This window comes from Malurus melanocephalus, unplaced genomic scaffold, assembly GCF_030028575.1.
Source record: "Malurus melanocephalus ecotype Western Australia unplaced genomic scaffold, MMel_1.1 scaffold_32, whole genome shotgun sequence".
Lineage (NCBI taxonomy): Eukaryota > Metazoa > Chordata > Aves > Passeriformes > Maluridae > Malurus > Malurus melanocephalus.
The window spans coordinates 1,407,902-1,430,528 of NW_026623264.1; the positions used below are offsets into that span (position 1 = coordinate 1,407,902).

Below are 22,627 nucleotides of genomic sequence, written 5' to 3' on the forward strand. Positions count from 1 at the left end.
TATTTCATAATACAAGGGGAAAAACCAGCAAAGGAAATATTGAACTGGGTATCCCCTACTTAACACTGTCAAGAACATTTGTATTTGAAATGGAGATTACTGAGAAGGATAAGGAGAAAGAAGTGACAAACCCCATTTAGGGTTGAGATTTTAAGGAAGCTTCCACGTCACAGTATCCCTGCAACCTCTAATACATCACAATCACTTAATATCTGCGCTATATGTAAATTTATACAGATGAATCACCTTTATAAATACATAGCCTGAAGTATCTCAGCATTCTTTAGAGTCAAAGTGGTGGGTAGATAAGAAAAATCAGACTAGCCAAGACCTCAGATTCTACAGCTGTGAGGAGGGCTAGATGAAAGTATCCAATAAATACAAAGAATATGCAAAACAATGCCTAAGGTGCAATGGCAGAGAACCAATATGGAAGGCAACATAAAGGGAAATACTTCCAAGCAGATGTCTCCTTTTAACCGGCCACTTTACTGTGGTCTAAAAGTACAGTCTTCTAAACCAAATGTATTGGCATGTAGAAGCAATTGTTCTTTGAACAATTTTCTGAAAAAACTCTTGGGAATAGCACTGCTTCCCTTCTCCATCACAATTTGATTTCCRGTAACATTTCCCCAATCTTTTCAACTGGACATAACTTCAGCTGTAAAACTGCCCTTTATCCAAAAATGCAGTAGAGAACCAAACCTATCCTTGAGTCTGCTATCCCCTGTGCAGGAACCCTCTTGCCTCCATTGTCAGCACTAGAAAGTCTGCCTATTCTAAACAGTTAAAAGCTCTTTTGGCTTTAGCTGGATACAAATTTGACCTAATATCTGGACTTGAATTAAAGGCCAAGCACTTGAGATTTATGCTAATGTCACAGATCTCATTTCTAGGTAATTTTAAGCATGCTCCACAGAAGACTATTCCTTACAYTCTTTCTGAGGCCAAAACTTACAGGGAAACCCAATTATGAAARTAGCATATGTCAGCAAGTACATGCATAGCAGTTCTACAAAASCTGTGATGGCTGCCTACTGATTTCTGAGTACGTTTGARAAWGTTCACATTGAAGTGYAAAGGCCTGTTCTTGCAACATGCCYGTTCTTGCTCTCTGGATGATTTGTATCTCTATCYACCTATATCTATATTCAAGATAAGCTATATTGCATAGACACATATATAGCACATACCTAAATTAATARAATAAATAATGTAAAYAGTAAGCAGAGAACACAACTTTTTGATGACAAGTAGGACCTGCAACAAATTCTAGGAAACATACTAAAGGACAAATCAGTTTATTTTAAAGCACACTGTTGGCATGTCAATTAGAAAACAAATGGCTACAAGCAGTAGTAATCACTTGGAAGTGATCATCTCTAACCCTGCAGTAACTTCACCACAACTTTGATGCCATGAAATTCTAATTTGCTTACTTCTAAACCCAATTTGATTACTTCAAAACGTCTTTATCTCACCTCTGACTATTCTTTCTAGTCTTCTTATATTCATTCTTTATTTCAAAAATGTTTACTATTTTGAAAACTACATTTGCACCTCTCAGAGGAAGCTGGGTATTCACACTTGAAACCAATTCCTTGGAGAAACCAAAGTTCCATTATTATCTCACACTCATACACATAAAATTATATTAGATTTCATACAATGAATCCTTCTTTTTAAGTTAGAGCTCTGAAGGTATGACTTTTATTCTCAGGGGAAAAAGGAACAGCCAAGATATCTATAACCTTACAGTCTGCATGCTGTGCATGTCATGTAGCAATAAATAATTCATATTTTGACCTTATGGGATACCTTTAACTCATGGATTTCAAAGAGCTTTTGCAAAGGTGGATATATGTTTTATTATCGGAAGTTTATAGATCTCAGGATGAACAGAGACATAAAATTACCTATTCAAGGTCATTTAGTACACCAGGTGTATTTATGTGGGTACTACCAGGCACTCTGCCTTTTGGATTCAGGTTGTGACTTACAGCGACACTATAAGAGTCAGGTACTGCCTTAAACCTCAATTAAACCCGCGAGAAAGCATGACGGATGTTAGCTCTGTAAAAATACAGAAAATCTAAACATATKCCTGGGTGAGAAAGGAGAACAAATTACTAACTATAGATATGTGGTAGCAGGACACCACAGGAATGCTCCAGAACAATCCYGTGGAAGCATTCTGGAAAGGGCACTGGATTCACAGGCAGAGCCACCAGGATCTGCTAAAGACGGATGAAAACAAAGCAGTCTTCCACAAGATGCTCCTGAAGACCATACTAGATACCAGAATGAACCTGAAGAAAGTAGTAGCAGTTCTAGTATACTACTATAAAAATTGCASAGAGAGGTGAACAGTAGAAAATAATACATTTTAGAAAGACTGATTCTATTTCCAGCAACTTTCCTAGAAGATACACTATCAGGACTCAAGGTATGTAAACCAGAACTAACCACATTAACTGTTCTAGGAAATACTCCCTTTTTTTATATGCTAAAAAAATGGTGCTACCCCTGGTGTTAATTAACTTTAACTTCTGAAAAAAATACGTTTTATTTAAAGTATATATGTAAAAAGCTTTGTATAGAAAACTGTTTAGTCACAAATTCAAACCAATACGTAARTATGTATGAGAACATTTGTGAGAATGCAGCAGTGGGAAGACAGTTTGTTAGTTAACACCACGGCAATAATGCTTTGGATTAAATACTTAAGCCTCGCAATTCTCTGAACTGCCTTACCTAACTTAAGCACAGGGCTCCATTCATGGCCTTAACTGCAAAGATTATGAGCAAATGCTTTCTTGAAGTAAGCTCAGAACATTCTTTACTTTTCAGGATGGAATCTTTATGCTGTCTCACACTGCTAAGAACTTAGAAGCATACAACATGTATAAATTATCTGTTCAGCTGCCCTCTGAAGTGCAGCAATAGTAGGACCCAAGGTCTTATGTGTTAGCCAAGAAAGATAAAAAAAAGCAATAAGCCTTGGGTTGTTTCTTTGTTTTGCTTGTGTTTGTTTCTTTTTCCCTAAAGAAAGAAGGTACTATAATCTGCCACAGAGGGAGCTTACTCTGTTCTAATAACATGAATGTTTAAACAAACCAAAGATTTATATTTTACAGGGGGAAAAAATTATCACCAGTGTTATCACCACTGGCTTAGAACAATTGGCAGCAAAACACTGTTTCATAAAAGGTCAGCACTTCAAAGCTAGATTTAACTAACACCACCATCRAAATGTTTCCTTTACAGAAAATTAGGTTTTAAAAAGAAAAAACAAATCCCCAAAAAATACATACTCCTCTGATGTATGTACTAAAAYGAGGTAAACCCAAAACCTAGTTACTACAAAATCAAAGTATCATCATGGGGAGAAAAAAACTCATCCTTACTTGTCTGTGATCAGAATGAAATGGAGTTTAAAGAAATGCAGCATGAACTAAGAAAAGACAGATTTGCCAGAATTTTCCTGGGATTAATTAAAGGGGAATCATTTTAAATCCTTCTCTTCTTCCCAAGCCTCTACAAGCTGAATTTACTCCATTTAGGTAACAAATGGAAAGTAGGCATGTGCTCTTTTCCAATCAGGAAAGCAATCTGATTAAGAGAAGAGAACTTTTCAAGCTTTCAAAATACAAAACCACTTGTTCAGAAGACCAAACAAAATACATTCCACAATTCCTCGGTGTAAGTGAAGCCCTTCAGACAGTGAAACAAAATGTGCCCCTCATGAATAATTTCCTGCAAAGATTTACAAGAAAACCTCAAAAGTCTTATGTTCATGCCCAACTTCAAAAATATTTGATGGAATGGAGAGATAGGCAAAGCTTCTTGTTGGAGCTGAGTCTCTGATTCCCCTACCCTACAGGTGGTGTGTAAATAGGAGTATCAGCATTGAGGACTGGACACAAGCCCTCGTGCAAAGGGTGAGGGACAATTACCACACATAGGGCACGTGTTTCATCACAATTCACCCCATACCTTCTCCGTATTTAAGCTCCTTACCTTTTTTTCACTGCTACTTTCACCACCTCTGCTTAAGCAGAAATTATTATAAGCTTATTAGCTGTAAGTGGTCACGTCTACAAACATGGGAAGGGTTGGTGCTTGGTGCCAATCAGCTTTCACTAATCTGCACCCTACCAGTGATCCCACTGCTCCTCAGGATTGACTGTCAGGAGGTCAAAACCGTTCCCTGAGCCAACAGGGGCACAAATGTCATGCTCCTGTCTCCCTCTCTTCTGTTGAAGGTATGTACTGACCCAACTCCCATGTCTTAGGGAAAATGATTGTGTCTAGTTGTTTTTTTTTACTTTGAAGGTATATGTTAAGTCACAGACATTGTGCAAAGGCAGTATCCTTCACAGCTTGGGTGGGAAGWAGAGAAAATCTGAGAAGATCACACACCTCAGGAGATTTGCAGAAGTCCTCCCTCATTTATAAATGAAGAGAATCAAATTCAATGCTTGCTTGTAACAAATATTTCAYCTTGATTTTGATACTTTTTGTGGGGGAAAAGATCTAAATCTGAACTCTGTCTACACTTCCACTAGAAACSTAAATGTATCAAGAAAAAATGTTCTTTTAGTTAGATCTATATGGGCAAATTACTRCTTTTATCCTCCAATTACACAGCCAGCACTTACCTTGGCAAGCAGCATGAAAATAGCTGTGTTATACTACATACTATGACTATATTCTGTGTATTACTTTATTTGCAATGATTATACARTGGTTTATTGACAACTTAAACACTTCCCAATATTCAAAATACTCTTGTGACAATAGTTCACTTACAGAAACCTAAATATTGCTGGCATGGTGGTGATGATGCCCTCCTGYCACACTAATTTCAAGCCCAAGTTAAACCAGGTAAGTACTGACACAGGCGAGCAATGCCTTGATACAGGACAACAAGGAAAGATTCCACCAGGTTTGGAAAATTGTCTTCTGGAGGTAGAAAAAGCTCCCCATTTTACCTGAATCTGTATGCAAGGTGGGGATGTAAGGAATGACAGCTTTTGTCAGTTACTCTTTCAGAGCACCTACAAAGGCTCTAAATTAGGTATTTAGATAACACTAAAAGGAAACTGAGCTTACCCTTATTGCACACAGGCGTTTCACCTACTTACCGAAGGGTAGATAAGAACTTTTTGTGCCACTCATAATGGAAACCTTCGTACTTAGCTTTGAGCAATACTAGAAGAGTCATTTTAACTATTTGATTTCCAGCAATAATTACGAAATATGATCATCTCCCCTATTGACACGAAATAATGATCAGAATTAAAAGAAGAATATGCAGGCATTATAAAGCACAGGTCACTGTTACAGGTTTAATATACCCCCAGTTTGGCTGATGTGTTAATGCATTTTACATTTTAAAGCAGCATACAGGGTACTCATCAAGTAACTATAATTGTTGAGGATATTTCAGGTACTGGAATACAAAACTAGTTATTTACATAATAGCTGTGAAAAGTGCACATCCTCCAATTAGATTTCTATTTTAATCAGTGACACTGTRGGAATAATCCCATAATATTTCAATAATATTTCAATAATAACATTTTAGTAATAACATTTGAATAGCTTTTTGTACTTCAGAAAGAACAAGAATATAACTAGACAAAACTCAAGAATATTCTGGTTCTGAAAATCACTTTCTTTCGCAAGCATGAAACCCACCTCTTTAGTTCATTTCCTTTYCTACTCCATATATTAAGGATAATCTTTTTTCTATGCAGTTGTTTTTGGTTTCTGCATTTCACAAGTACAACAAATTCAGAATACCTCTATGAAGCTGGAACTTATAAGGCAGAAAGCTGATAATTACTGCCCCTACTTCCAGGCAAAACAGCTGTCAGGCAAACAAGCCCAGATACATTAAAGTCAGGAACGCAACAGACAACCACCTCACACTGAAAAATTATGCTACTACCTTTAGATTAAGGTTACTCAATTATATTTTAATGAGGTCAGTGGGGTAACTGTGCACTATCTCTGGCAGAGGCCACTGTCACAGCCCCAGCCCAGCCTCTGTAAGGGAGCACAGGGCMGCACTGTGGCCATGAGCCCCCTCTGAGAGCTGGGACATAACAGGTCCAGGCAAATTTTGAGTGCAACCCCAACCTGGTGATCTGTAGGCTGTCACCCCAAAAGAAGGGAATGCACCAGTGGGGTTTTTATCTGATTTAAAGTTTGTTTTGGCGGTGGATTTTTTTCCGTGGAAGCAGGTTAAAAAACTAGAGAAGRAATGAATCTATGACACTGTGTGCTGTTTGGCATTTGAGGAGAGTAGTTTTCATTTCACTGTATTTTAACAACCAGAAAGTTTCAAAATCTTGTGTGACCAGATTAGACTCATGTAGTAGCAGTCACTGAGCCACTTAAATGCCTGAAAGCTTGGAGCAGCTCTTTGCTGCAGGTACAGGCATGGCTAAAATGAACACAATTCATCTCCAAAAAGAAATGGAATTACAGCCAGCAGTCTATGTACAGTGCAAGCTTCAGCATGATTTAAAAGGAAAAAAAAGGCAAACCCGACCAACCACGCTTTATCAGTATTTGAAAATTCTCCCTCCAAAGAGCATTTTCCAGTATCTTATTCAGCTTACTACCATATGTTTGCAATTTCTACTCTCCGTAGAAGTCATTCTGAAAAACCAAAGGAAAATTTTTGTGAACCACAAATATAATAAAATAACCCCCTCCATGAAATGGTCTAAAAAGCTTGGATTGCTTCTGCTCCACCTCCCCACATCTGGCACTCGCATCAGATTACAGGCCAGAAGGCAATGCAAAGACAAGGAAAGGGAGATAGTGGCTGGATCACAACTAGAAGGGAGCGTGCCTTCTTTAACTCAGACTCCTTTCCCAAATACCGATGCGTCAAAGCACAATAGAAAAAAAAAAAAAAAAACAACTGTGGGAGAAGTCTGCGCATGCACATACACAAGACACACAAACACCCGAAAGGCAGTGAATTACACAAAATATGCTCGGATGACTTCAGAACTATCACTCTGTGCCAAAAGTGCAACCGGGCTTCTGATTTCGTAACTGACAAAATTTACAGGAAAACGGCAATCGTTGGTTTCTAATTCACAACACTTTCACTTCTTCTAATTTGCCACCTATTTCAYATGCACAAACAAAATCAAAAGCCACTCAAATGTCTAAATGCCACAGTATTGTCAAATAAGCATTTTACTGACCGGTCTTTCAGAACTTTAAATTTTGCAAGCTTAAAACTCAATCAGGAAGATGCATGAATCTACACAAGAATCCAAGAAGCTGGTTGGAAATGTTGTTTCCCAGACCCCTCTCTGGAACCATATTCTCCTCATCCCTTCAAGCCCACATCAGCAGCACAACAGCATAAAAACTTTCACCGGGTCTTTCAAGCTTAGCAATGTRTCTACTGCAGCCTGAATTATTGAAATTATTCAGCCTGTTCAAATGATTTTTTTGTTCCAAATGGACTTGGCACGCTGATCAGGAACTCGTCAAGTCAAACACCAGCAACAAAAGTGGAATTCTTCTTGCTAAGCTAATTGATGGCCCTACAAAAACAAAACGCAACTGCATATTCAAAACTTTCAAAGACGCACTGTATTAGAGTTGCAGAGCACATTCCCCTCAGTGCCTGCTGTAATATGATCGTAATTGCTGTGAAAGGGCGAGAGACCGACTATACRTTAAATCCTGCCATCTGTAGGTGCTTTACACAGTTCCATTTGCTGCTGCCGGGTCAAAAGTTTACCCTATTTTCGCTTGTTCGTAACCAATCACACAAGTCTCTGCTATGCGTAATCTTTGACCTACTCTCAAAGCAATTTTTGTACATATAGTCATATGATTACACTGAAAAAACCCACACATTTTATTAAGAATACACTTCTTGTTGGTTAGCTTTATAATTGTTATTATTTCCATATTCAGCAAGCGTACTGTACCGACCTTGTTCTTCCCAGTTAACTCCCTTGGAGCACAACCATAGAGCCATGAATTCTCCAGCATTTCTGGCTCGTTGCAATCCAGAACCACATGCAAAACARAGCTGGAAAGCATTCACAGTATCTGTCATTTTAAAAGTAAGGAGAAAGGACTGCTCAATTTCTGCCAATAGGGAGAGAAGACGCTCTGTAAACGTTTAAATTAATGTTCACAGTGAAAGTAAAGAATGTATCTGAAAATTAGGATTGTCATAAGAATATCCCTATACATTTTATCTTAAGAATTAAATATGCAAAAATACACTGCACGGAAACATTTATGCTACTGATATTATTAATATTAAATATCAACGGAACAAGTAGTTCCATGAACAACAGAATTAATTAAGCCTCATCTCCCACAGATTTATACCTCCTGGTTGGTTGACTTTCGTGTCTAGAAAGGTGAAAGCTTTGAAGAAAACTTTTCCCACAGCTGGGACATTTGTTTAAAGCTTCACTTTTCCCATCACTAGGATTCCCAGACAACTAATAAGATTATTTCATGCTGCAACCTTTTCCTCTGTCAGGGCACCTTTAGGTCGTTCCACCAATACTCAGCTACTTATTTTCATCAAACTTGTGGGATCTGAATTTCGAGCTCTCCACTGTGCCAAAAAATGTGATCAAAATCAGCAAYAGGTTCAAAACATAATGAGCGATGTTGAAGGGATATGGGTGCATCTACACAAGTACACGGTGTGACCTCATGAGCCTTGTTTCTTTAGAAAAAGAGGCTAAAAATAAAGAACACTTGACCTTCTTACTGTTTCACAGAAAGCTAACTTATAAGGACCCAACTGAGCAGCTGGCTATACTACCTGATCACCTAAAGTAATACCACAATATTTAAATCCATCTTGTACATTTTACTAGACAGTTTTTAAAGAGAAACAGACACAGGCCCCATTGAACTTGTAATAGGAGATACACTTTTCCACAGATATGTATTTTACTGTAATCTAAGAACTGWGATAGATTTGTGATATTTAAAATTATTTTTTATCTAGCATTTATACAAGTGTGTTCAGCCTTCAGGAATATAAACACAAGTCAGCACTTGCATGAATAGTTGCATTGCTCCRTTTCACATTTGACTCTTAGTTGCTAAACCCTTTGTAAATGTAACAAGAGTACATAAGCCAGCCTTTGCCACTGCAATCAGTTAAGTAATATAAACCAGAGAATAATCAATCAAATAACAGCATTAAGCCACTTCCAAGCAGGTAATAGAATATGCTCACATACAAAATTCTAATAGTTATGAAGACAAGTATTTTACTAAGAGACAATAAAAATTACCCAAATAAATACATCAATTTTTACATCAAGATTTTAAAGCAAATGYAGTCTACCATCCCACCTCTTTGGTACAGCAAAGACCATAGGACTTTACTTAGCAGRTCTTACAGCAAAGATCAAGACCTTAGGTCTGCAAGCACATCTCTTTAGAATGCTATACATGAAGTCATATATTACTTCCATAAACTGATCAGTCTTAGTGAAATGTTTGGAAAACAGAAAAAGCTACTGTTAACGTTTCATTTCTTGTAGAGAAATAACTAAAAACCAAAGTAAAACAGAAGTCAGTATTTTAAAGGAATKAAAGAAATTTATCTAACTGGGAAACATTTTGGCATATGTCAGATATCAGCTATTATATATTACACAAAATTCTATACAACACAGATATTTATTATATATATGATATACATAAATATAAAAAAAAACCAAACTCTGTGCACATATAGACACAGCATTCAGGCATCTGTTAACAGGAYTGGTATCACCTACGATCCAGGCCAGGAACAAGTGAATAGTCTTTCACCCAGGGGAAAGCAAGATGGATGCTGTTACAGGAAACCTATTCCACTCAGCTTATCAGCAGCAAAATGAACAGTGAGAAAAGCTCAGTATAAAAAAGAAACAAAGGCAACAAAAGTGACTCTTAAGAACACAAAAGGGAAGGCTGAAGGTACCCAAAGGTATCTACAACATGTCTCAACACAYGGAAATTTTTCACCTTGGCAGAAGTGTCTGATCTAGAGCAGAGCTCAAACAACTAGAGCAACAGCTTATCAGGAGATTAAAAGACTGAAGTGAAGTTGAGAATTTGGGAATTCTGACTCAACCCCAAGATGATCCAGTAGCATGGAAATGCTATAAAGCCACTCAGTATTTCATGTMAGTTAGTCCATCTCTTCTAATTTTCCTACAATGCAGAAAGTTATTTTAGAAGGTTTGCAACTAAGCAGGAATAKATATTACTCTTTGTATTACTGGGGCAATTGGGAGAGTTCAACACCAATCTTGGTCATGTGGTTAGTTGACTCATGCAGGCCTCATTGATAAAGAGAAACAGTCTGTAGCCAGCAAAGRGATCTTTCATGCCAGAACCAGAAAGCACAGGAACCTGAGGAGGCTCAGGAGAATTTACAAGTACCAGGATTTTATGTAGGTCCACAGAGCAATGACATGAGCACATCTGTGACACAGAACGTTTTCCTTCCAGTTTTATTTAAGAACAACGATTCTGCTATACAATTAGAGACCAAGCCAATTGCAGTAACTCCTTACAACAATGCATATATTTCAGTTTGGCTGTATTAGAATTAAGTGATCCAGATTATTTGTATAAATTCATATATACACAAAAGTAACAAATTTCTTCTACCATCACCTGAGTGAGTTACAGTAAGTTGAGATCTCAAAGATGCAACCCAATTTGTACACGATTTTTCTATTGTTTCACTTTCACCTGAACTATCTTCATTAGTACAAGAACTTAATGATTTCCAAGGKGTGAAAATTCTTAAAACAATGAATCTGAAAAAATATTAAAGTTAAAATCTGTAAATTATATAAGARTCTAAATCTTAATTTACTATTTAAAACCTTATGATGACAAAAACACCAAACCAAGTGTGGAGACAATTGTTAGAACTGTTTGTTTTGGATGATCTGCAGAGATTAAAAAGGTAATGGATATGTATATTATCGCAGGATAATAAGAATTTTATAGACTACTGCTGCATGACAATGAAGAGTACACCTACAATTTTATACATTTTATTAATATTACTATTGTTATATATATATATATATATGTATATATACACACAGAGCTTTCAATCGTCCCATATTCTTTTTGGGTTTAATAGTTACAGTCTCAAATTAATCTTGCACTTCTCCTAAAAGGCAATATAAAACTATATTATCAAAATCCATTCAAAAATTAGTATTTGACTTCTCAAATGAAAATTAGAAGTTTGAATCTGAATTASTTCATATGCAAATAAGGTGCTTTTTATATGGCATGGGAGCTTGTAATTGATAAGRGCATTTTTAATGAAGTGTTTTAAAGGATGTGGTTTTCTGTTAAAGGAGGTCACTTATTACAAGGAGTTGGCAATTACATTTCAGTGGTTGGATGCAAAACCTCCCACCAGCTAATTCTCACAGACTTCACTTCCTAGTCCTTGAGGTAGTCACCACCCTGGCCAGCCTGCACATGCCACAAGTGGCCATCCTAGAAATATTATCAAGATGTCATCCTGGAAATAAAGCTGGACCACAGGAGAAGGGAGGCTCCTTCACTCCCTCAGAGCCAGCCCTCTGAACTGGATTGTGGCAAGCCTCCAACACAGTCCAGTTGCTGGGCAGCATTTGCTGCAGCAAAGCTGYTCTCCATCTCCTTTGGTAAAAAGCAGAGCAGATGGAAATTTCCTGTAGGCTGGTCTTGGCCCAGAGACCACTGTTTGGACGATATTCCTCCACGAATAAGAGCAATCCATTCATTGCAACAAACTGACTGGCCCTACTGTCCTCTTTTACAACACAGCTCGGTCCAATCCCTTCAGTCAGTGATAAAACACAGCGCAATGTGAGCACATTTCATCACCTGTGCCTGGGTAGGAACTAAGCCATGAAGGAAAATATGGCCATGTCACGCTGAGCAAAGAAACACATGAGTAACTCTGGCAAGCACCTAAGATAAGGCTTTTCTGAATGACTGAAGGTAATGTTATATTGATGTTGTGATAAATTATTACCTACAGACACAGAGTAAGCAGATACAGCAGCACAAACTGTGCAACCATCCTCTTCAGAGTGGCAGCAGTAAGCTCTTCTTTTAATAATACTGGAATAATAGGAAGAAATCCTTTATACAGTTAAAAATGTTATAAACCTGTTGTGTCCTGAGAGTTTCCAAATTTTATTTTAGAAAGAAAGAAACACTTCAATATAGGTAACAACCATGAATTTTTTTTTACGAGATTCAAAGTAGTTTTCAGTTTCTTTGGTCTTCCCTTGTCTGTCCTGCTACATCATAGSTAAAAACACTAGGGAGCTCAAAGCAGAACTCTGTCCTGATTTCTGTTCCCTTTGCAGTCACTGGTGCACATATCTTGTTTGTTACACAGAGGCTGTTAAGACTGCTTTTCWAAACTCCATTCAAACATGAGTCAAGGTTCTGGTCATTTATGTAGCTTTTCTGGTTGTTCCAGTGACAACAAAATGGGTTTGMCAGCTTTCCCTTTAGAAATTAAAACCTTGGGACAGGATGAAACAATCTTTTTAAGGCATAAAGACAAAAGGCAGTCACTATGAATTTATTATATTCCACTATTTATCTGATAAATGAGGAGRAAAGCCAGGAAAGGGAAGGAAAATGTTCTATATTATGTTTAGGACAGAATAATCTTTGTTGAGCTCTGCCTAAAGGTTTCTCACAGGGCTTTGGAAAATGCAGTAGTGCTAGCTACCACATGAAGAAAAGGCACACTCTCAATCACCGTATACAGCCTGTGTTGCAGCTTCATTTTCTGCAGTGCTTCCCTGCAGAAAATCTCCTGGGTGAGCAAACTTTCCCTGGAAAGACTCCTCAATGGCTCTTTCCAGTAAGCAGTGTACATGGGCAATATTCAGTAGGTACTTGCTGCTCAAGTGCATGATATCAGCAGAGACAGAGAGTGTGACAGGCCTTTCCTGGCTCTCCTCAATAGCTCCCCAAGCAGCCTAAAGCATATTTAAACCAACCCRAGAGTGTAAGGGAACAGAAGAAGAACTCTTTCTTATCCTTTTGTTCTCATGCTTTTCTGTCACACTAAGTGTATGAGTAGAGTCAAAGGCAGGATGGGTGAATTAACTCAGAAAAAAGCTGTCCAAAAAAGCTGAGCAATCAGTCCTCAAAAAATTAATGATAAAAGACTTTGAATAAAGCCAATTTGTAATGGAATGTAAGAAGGGAAGTCCCTAAAGAGAAAAACTGTCTACCAGCTCTGCAGCAGGTTTTGCTGCCCCATGCAGTTTACCATGGCGAGAAGCCAACTTGGCAAGRCTCGCTCTTCTCCAAGGAGCCTGGCAGTGTGCCAGCCACACTCACAGGTCTCAGTGCTGCTGCCAAGCTCGAGGGGCAACTGAAGACCCTCTACTGTGAATCTGCAGATCTGGTTATGACTGGGGATATTTGTGTTTTAAAATGTTCTTAAGCAAGTCAAGTTCCCTCTGTGTTTATACAGTGACTGAACAGGCGAAACAGAATACTTAACCCAGCTAGAGAAACGGGCCACAGATTGTTAATTATATGGCTATTTGCACTTTGACTGGAAGAGGAAGTAAGTTGGTTATAACTACTTTGGGCTTTACTCCTGTAACTGCATTGAAACCACATTTATGACAGCTGAAACTATGCAATTTTATATAAATGTAGGTGCTTCCTGTTTTTGAAACAAGTCATGGTCTGCTTGCCTTTACCTCACAGTAACGTCACTGGAATCAGAATGCATTAAACGTGCTCAGTTTTACTGACTTGAAGATTTTGTTTTGCTAACTAGTTTTAAATGTGTAGATAAAATGCATATTTTGGACAACTGCTGCCAAGCATATCTATTTCTAGGACCAMGCTGTACTCCTTAGGCATTAGGAAACATGTTTTTCACGAGTGAGACTGAAATGCTCAGCTACCACTGGGGCGTGCCAAGTCCCTGGTGACGTGCTCGTGGTCACTCTCAGATGAGGAGGCCAGCTGCACTCTGAACTACACACGCAGGCAGATCTATCTTTTTCCATTCAATAAGCAGTACCGCAAGTGATTTGCAATAGCAGCTTTAYTATTTTGCACAGTGTAGTATTCATTCTTCATTGCAGCAAGTATATGTTTAATTTCATAGACACTGAGTGTGGAGAGTAACCACGGCCTTACCAGCATAAATTGAGGAAAATCACAATTTGACTAGAAGATAATTTTSAAAATATTATTTAACAACCCTAATRGGTAGGAGCATGTTTCCCGTCCRTTTCTCTCATTTTGCTTATTTATGTTAATTGGAACTCACAAACCAAACTTCTGCAATGGGTACAATTACGTAAATCAGCACTCTTGCTTTTCCAGTACGGTCATTTTCCTACAAGATTACAGAGGAAGACTGATCATACTGTTCAACCAGAAAGCAAATGGATATCCAGTAATTCCTGATGATAAAATGTGATAATTCTTACCAAACACCCCCCCACCCCTCCAGATAATTTACAGTGTATTCCTCCTACAGTGTATTTACAGTGTATTCCTTTCTTTTAGTTTGGGACATACTGCTTGAGACAAATGCATCCCGATAAAAGCAAGGTATTTGGAGTCAATAACATCACAATTCCTCACAGAGAGAAGGGACAGCATTTCTGCTGCCTCTGTTTTGCTCTCCAAGACCACARTCTCTCATTTCACACCATTAGGTCCCACCCTTTAGCTTTAAGAATTCACAGTGCTAAGTGAACAATTACAGACCTCTTAATCTCACGCTGTAAAATTAAATAAAAATTCAGTTTAAAAGTCCTTGTGCAAAAACCTTCAACTAAAAGAAATACTAAAGCTAAAATTTCAAATTGAATTATACCTGATTGATTGATTGATTGATTGATTGATTGATTGATTGATTTCTCACTATTTAACGTTAAAAGTAAACAGAGTATACCCACAAGCTCAGGTACTTCTTAAAAACACTTCCCTTGGTTGCCTTCTCCTGCTTGAAGACAAGGCATAGTTTTGAAAGCAACTTACAACTGCAAGASGCTGGTCCTGCCATCCATCTCTTCCAGGTTAACAGAGACATTTCTCCAACTCTGCAGGTAGGAAGCTTAAAGAGCTCAAGTGACCCCATCAAAAACACAGCGAGTTGAGTTCTGGCTTGGCTCCCTGAGCCAGCTCAGCCCAGAGTTGTGGCTGCAGCAGCACAGGCAYGGGGGAGAGGGGTAACACCTCAGCACAGAGGGTGTGAGCCACACACTTCTGGAAGCTGTCAGACCAATGCTACTGTAGTGATGCCACGTTTGTGGCATCTCCACAAAAAACTGGCCCTGTGGTCAGGCCCKAACCTCCAAACAAGAGAGGGCACATAAAAAGCCAGCTCATTATGTCCATCCAGAGCTGCCCAGATTAAAGAGACTCACTGAGCTACAAAGTCTTCACTCATCTTCTGACTTTTTGACTGAAGCCTACTGTTTCTACATAGAAGTGCTCAAGTYCAGATTTTTGCAAACTTCTTTCCCAAAGCAATGTGAGCATTTCTAATAAGAAAAAGAAAAAAAGGATTTAATGAAGGCAACCCAGATTAGCAAAATAACACATCACAGTGGAACAATTCTGCTGTAAAGACCATGCAGATGTTAYGATGGAGGCAAAGAAAGCCTTTCTTTAGCTACAGCACAGCTGCTGCATACAACTTCAAAAAGACTTGGCACAGGATTTCAGCCACAAAACTTTCCCTCACTTCATTTCATGAACGTCATCTGTAGCTTCAGTGAGCTGAACCAAGGACAAAAACTACACATGGGGAGTTTGCAACATCTTCTCAGCAGTGGGGCAGCTTTTGGCCCTGCCAGTATTCATGTGCACCTCCAGAAAACTCCAACTACCTCTCCATTCCTCCTCAGCCCAGCAATCCCTCAAAAGCAATGATATTCCACACTGCTATCCCTCTTATTTATACTTCCATTATCTTCTACTTTAAAGAACAACAAACTACTACATAATTAACAAATATTAAAGCTTCATTACAGCTGGTTTCTAACMGACCATTTCATTTACTTTTTAAGTGACATTAGGGAGTATTATCAACTTTCATTCACATCCCTCATACAGTAAGCTACTCTGAGCAGACACCCTGACCTGACCACCAAGCTGAAAATGCCACAACTAACATTGAATGCACATGCTTAATGCCAGTCTTGTATCTTCCATGTAATATACGTGCTACAAAGAAAGTATATATTCACTGTCTAAAGTCCAGCTCTCCCCCTTAAATGGGCCAAAGTATTACAGCCAGTCACAACTAGCACATAGGAAGAACTTGCATTGATTTTTTTATATTTAACAGTAAAGCACACRGAACTTAACTTGATCTACATTACACTTGTGATTTCCTTTCAGTGATGATAGTGTTAGGAGATGTCCACGAGAATTTAAACCACTTTAAGATGCATGTATGAGTATGAGAATAAATTGCAATATTTCTGACACATGGGAACAAAATTTTGGAAAAACTGTTTTTAATTTTTCCCTTTTCTCTTATTATTCATATGACATCAGCCTGTTGMCTTTATGACATTCTTAGGCATCTACCATGTGAAGTTATAAACTGCTTCATTACCTACAACATTTTTTCCCACAACTGCAAAGCTACTGAAAAAAATTAGTCCAAATGAGAAAACAGCAACAGGAGCAACTAAAATACCATTAATATTTAAACTTCATAAGTACAACAGATTAGAAAAAAATGCAGAAATAAAAAAATAKAAATAGAAATCCACTGGAAGAGGATTTTTTTTTTAAATTCTACAACAACTTCACTACCAAGAACTTGATACAAAGTTGGAAACCCATMGCTTTAAAGACTATTATTAATATTGATTAAAAACAGTGAAGAAACTCCTTAAACCAAAGATAAAGCTTGAAATACTAGAAACATTAACCACAGTATTACTGTATTCATAAAAACATAACATTTCAACATGACCTAYTTTAATAACAGTTCAAAAAAGTAAAGAATATGGACTGTAACCCCCTGACTCTATGATCTTATAAAACACCACCTACTTTTCAGAATTAGCAACAGACTCATGAAATTGAACCAATTTGTTCAACAGATGTTTCAGTCAGCTCAAGAAATTTTACTTCTCTATTGTAGATACAGAGTGAGCAGAGTAAAATTCCACTCTTATTAGCAGCATTCAAACTATATTAGCTCATAATTAGCTGCCATTTCCATTCCTTCTTTCTTKGACATAACAGAAAACATTTTCCACACCGGATTATATGTGACACTKAAATAAAGTAGGCACATTGATAAAAACAAGTCGCCCTCCTCCTCTCCCCTCCYGCCCCCCCGTTTTATGGGATAGGCAGGAACGGCAGAGTTTTTATTTTCCTTGGCGCTCCTGCCTCCCATTAGCTGATAATCTCSCCCGTGTAGCTGTGCCAGTGCGCTGCCCTGCAGGCCCACAACACCCCTGCTGTTCCAGCCCTGYGCTGCTCTCCAGCCGGCGCTGCCATCCTTTCGTAATGTGTGCTATTGCATCAGTCTAATTGCGACATAATTCTCAATGCTCTAGGTAAAGCAAATAATTTCATTTTTAACTTCTGCTCATAAAATACCGATTGTTTCTCTGCCACCCCCACCGCCTTTTTTGTTTATTTCCAGAGATTTAAAGAAAGACTTGCACACCGCGCAGCAGCAGTCAAACARAAATACCTCATGTTTTCTTAGAAAGCAGCACTCAAAAATATTGCTCAACACCTAAAGCATTAGTGCAGCCTTTCACACAGCCGTATGTAGCAGATACCCTGTGAGCAGGGGAACCTACATTCTTTCTCTGTGTATTTAATACAATATTCAGCCATTATAAAAGCCTCATAGTTTTTTAATCTCTCCCTCTCTTCCCTGCAATAGAGAGAGTAACAGCTTATCTGGCAAACATCTCACTACGTTTTTAGGCACTGAAGACACACTCCCGGTTAATTCATAAAATCTGATCTAATGTTAGGTATTTTGCATTCAGGTTAGCTAAGTTAAAACAATATCCAGCTCAACCATGCCRTGGCCAAAAAATTCTCTGTTATCTACTGGTTACAACAGCATTGTAGCTAGCTATGGACATCACAGTGGGAAAATACAAACCCCATGCCTGAGGAAATGCAGATGAAATTCTGACCCCAAGCCATTCTGATAGTGGGCATTACAAACACTGTCTACTTAGTATCTGATACAATAACCAGGCATAAGAGTCATGTGCCGGCAATGAATGATGAATTTATATATCATTTTGATTTTATGTCCATATATTATCTGACTTGACAGCATCAAAAAATGCTTCTCAAACCCCAAATCATCTTACATGATGTAAATGTCTACACTAAAACTAACCCCTAGATGCAAGCAYTCATAGGAGCGAAAAACCAGCAGCTAAGTCTCACAAAACCAAAAGTTTGCCTTTATTTGCTTTGTGTCATGGTATACATTACAGTTATGTCATACCATTTCCACAGCACCTTTGCACCGTTCAAAAAATTACAAAATTACCACTAATCAAAACAATAATCTGTTTAACTCTTGGCATTTGGAGTATGGTCCTATACCTGATTTACTGCACACTACTCAAACTTTTTTTGGAAGATGGAACAAGTGATTTCTTTGTGAATTCAACGGTGCAGCTGAGTGCTCCATCAACATAATGGTTAGTCCTACCCTAACACTGTTACTCCTAACTTASAATCACTGTGTTATTCCTAGCTTCCCAGCTAAAGCAATGACAGCTTTAAGGTCAAAATTATTCTACAGCTCTGAAGACAATTTTCTCTCCAGTTTGGCACAACTCAGACTTAATTTTTTCTCACAGCACTTAGCATTACATTGTGCTTTATCTCACACTTGGAAACCTCAGCCCCACTGCCTCACCTCCAGTTCCCAGTTCCAAGTAAGATCCAAAGATCTCAAGTCATCCACAAGAAAGACACAGCAAAGACATGAGAAAAGCTAGGATTGAGCAACTTACCTAGCATCACCTAGGAAGTCTGCAACACAGCCAGGAAGGGAGTCCTGCTTGCCAGGGCAGCATGCAGCTGCACAGAGCACYGGAATGGCTCCTGCCTTCTACAATCCCCTGCCTCGTCCGCCACRCACGTCCCGACTTCTGCTGGAGTGAAGGCAGGGGTACTCCAGAGAACAGCCTTCCCCAACGCATCAACCAGATTCATTCCCAGAGCAAGTCCATCCTGTGTGCGCAACTGAGCGGGGGTCCTGCAAGAARAAAAGACAGCACATCAGCATGGGAGAGAACTGAATTGAGGGGCTTCCTCACAAGGGGYCAARCAAGAGACTCACAAAGATAAGCTCTGTTTTGATAATCTTGACTTGAACACTGCAACCCGGAAAAATGTTTGCATTCAACACTTGTAGAAAGAAGAAACTGAGACATCAGACATTGTCACACTGACATCTGCAAAAAACAGCAACTGGACTGAAATCTTTAGATGTACTGTGAAGCTTTTGTGGGAAAGTAGTAGTAAACTTGCTGCAAATGTGAAATTATTCTCTGTGTGGAAATTAGCCATAGGTGATGATTAAAAACATTCTCAAGGAGCTTCTAYTGAAATCAAAGAGTATTTACTTAATATTCAAGACCTCTAGACCCTCCAGAACAAACTTCTCTGCCTCTTTTCCTCAAGCCATATTCTCCGGTCCATGTTGATTCAAGTGCTGGTCCTTCTTCATTCCTATCTTCAGCACCCTTGCCAAGCCTCTCCTCACCCTGCCCCCCAAGGATTTTCATCTCTCCTGGCTCAGTCACTTCCAGGCTTGGCCAGCAGCACCACATTTTCTCCTTGACTCCCCCTCCTTCCTTCATTCCCCAATATTAACCCTCAGTCTCCTGCTGGGTCTGCCTCCCCTGTTCACACTTTAGGGCATTCTGGGGCCAGAACCCCATTAATGCCCGATGCACGTCATTGTCCCATGGGTTTGCTWCTGAAAGCTCTCAGGCACTGGAGTACAAGCACAGCCTCTGCCTCCTCTTCCAGGCCACACAGTTCTCACATCCTCAAGACACCCATGCAAGATTGGTCATTTCTTTTAAAAGTTATAGTTTGTTTAGATCTGAGCATTTTGCAGTGCTGCCAAAGGCAAAGCTATGACTTGTAATCTGCTCTTCTTCCCCAGTGCCTGTCCCTAGCACTTCCCACACTCTGACTACTAGTCCCTGTTTCAAAGGGAGGAAGGGACACAGAGTATTTCTAAAAAACAGATTAGGTTTTTTTTGTTTGATTTGTTTATGTTTTTTTTAACATCTACAATGAGAAACAACTTTCCACACATGCTCCAAATGATTTTAACAGCAAAAAAATAATTAAGCTGAAGGCAACTGCCTAGCCCCAAAGGCTAACATTTTGTAAAGTTGTAAAAAAACTCTGAGCATGCTATACTGGGAAGCACCAGGCAGCCTCCCTTACTGCAACTCCTGGCACTCCCCTTTCAGCCCTTAACAGCTTAACTCATTCAGCTTGCTGAAACAAGAAAAAATTGCAAAGTGCAAATCTTAACTCCCGAGTGGTCACACTGAGGAGGCCAACTGTGAGTGGACAGTGCTGGAGTGAATCCCATGCCATGCAAGCTGCCTTTGCCTCCAGCAACAGTTTTGTTGCACACTTACAAGCAATGTACAAACAGCATCATCAGACAGCACAGTGCAGCCAGCATTTCTTAGGACATTTTCATCCTAGAGGTACTAATGACTGCCTGAAAAGCTACAGCTGCTCAAAAAATACTTCTAGGCCATGAAGACCTGAAGAAAAATGGGTTAGCTTCATTCCTGATGAAGGTCACATACAGCTAACAGAGATAATTTAAGCAAATCCATTTTACTTCACATTTGCAGTAAATTAGGAGCAGCCCTGTATCAGTTACAAAGGGGAAGGATAATTTCACACAGTACCATTGCTTGTGATCACCTGCCCCTGTGGAAACAGCCTTCTTAAATRAAATTCCAGGAAACGACTTCTTTCCTTTTCTCTATTTAGCAGTTATTTATCTCAGCATGAAAAACATATGCAGCAYGCTGGCAAATAATACAGAAAAAAGAAAACCTCTCAAAACAGATAACATTCTTTCAGAGCAAAGTCCAATTTACAGATTTTTATACTGAGCTCTTAATAGCAAAGAGAGCAACAATTTCCTGATGGCTCTTGTAAATATTCTGTACAAGTAAGGTCCAGAAGAGGACACCAGGAAAAGATAAAAACATTCACATGTTCACAGACAGATGCAAATTATGACATGAATTAAATGCATTATGACATTTTTTTTTTTCAATAAGAAACAATTATTTCTAAGGAATGACTAGCCATTCCTGTGAGATCATAGCTGGTCTAGGACATTTGATGCACCTAATTCTTAACATGTATGGCAAAAGAAGTATGGAGCTCCCATGCACACTCCTAGAAATATTATGTTAATTTTTATGAAAATAAACTGAGATGCTTCAACTTCAGTGTGCAAAACAAAATAAACATTAAAAGCTTATTTSCATTTTCCAAAATAACTAATAAATAACTTCATTATATTTTGAACTGAATTCAGCAATGAAACTGGTTATCAAGCATCTATATAAGATATATATGTGGTTTTTTTAAAGACAGAATAATTATCTGATCACTAGTTACAGTTCAGATGAAAAATAAAATTAGGTTGAATGAAACTTCACTACTTCAATGTACAATCATGGAAACTACACAAAACTTCTCGCTTAAAAAATGGGAGCAGAATTTCATGCACTATTTCATCTGGCAGAGTATAACATATTTGCTGTCAGCAAAGGACTTTTCTCAATGAAGAAAAAGGAAATTATCTCAATTCATAGAGCATTGCCCAAGTGATCAGAAGTATCAGCCACTGGTAGCTGCCTCTCAACTGTAAGCAACTGCAATGGATTTTGTTCATACAGACCATTATATTGTGCTCCTAAAAACTCATCCGAAATCCAGCAGACCTCAAAAAAAGTTATGTGTTTGTTTAACATAAGCTAATCTAATTATTTTGTCATCAAAATCAATATTTATGGGCTAAAACACTACATCAAGTAGGAAAGMTTTAATGTAAAACAAATCATAAACCACTGATAATGGATATGCTTGGAAAGGCTCTAGGACTGCATGTATTTATAGAAGATTTGTGAATATATAAACACTTGGTTATATACGTCAAGAAAAAGGTGAGGCTCAGTGCAGTGAACTAAACATCTAAAGACTAAGCTTCTTTAGAACACTGTATTGCTGCAAGGACTTAAGACAGCTGGCTGAAGTGTGTATCAAATACCTTGCCTAACAGCAAAGACTCATACAARACTATAAATTCATTGCGGGTAAGGTAAGATTCCCTTCTTCTTTATTTTATAAGCAGTTTCCAGCATTTTTAAATACAAATTATTCCCTGAAAACCTTCAACAGCTTTTTATTGTTAATACAATTATCCTGAAAGCCCCACTACAATGCAAACAGCATGCTTGCTATAATCAACACAACCAGCATYATTTGGTGAGGAATTCTTCTGAATATGAGTAAAGTAAATTCT

The 22,627-nt window shown here is 38.4% G+C and overlaps 1 protein-coding gene across 3 annotated transcripts in view; it reads right to left on the minus strand.

The window, feature by feature from the left end:
* NCOA2 (nuclear receptor coactivator 2) overlaps window positions 1–22,627 on the minus strand; it is a 175,266-nt gene that overhangs the window by 96,831 nt on the left and 55,808 nt on the right. For all 3 annotated transcript variants that reach the window (XM_057363919.1, XM_057363921.1, XM_057363920.1), the window contains exon 2: window positions 19,059–19,303. The gene's annotated coding sequence lies outside the window, so the exon portion shown is untranslated. The remainder of the gene's footprint in view (window positions 1–19,058; window positions 19,304–22,627) is intronic.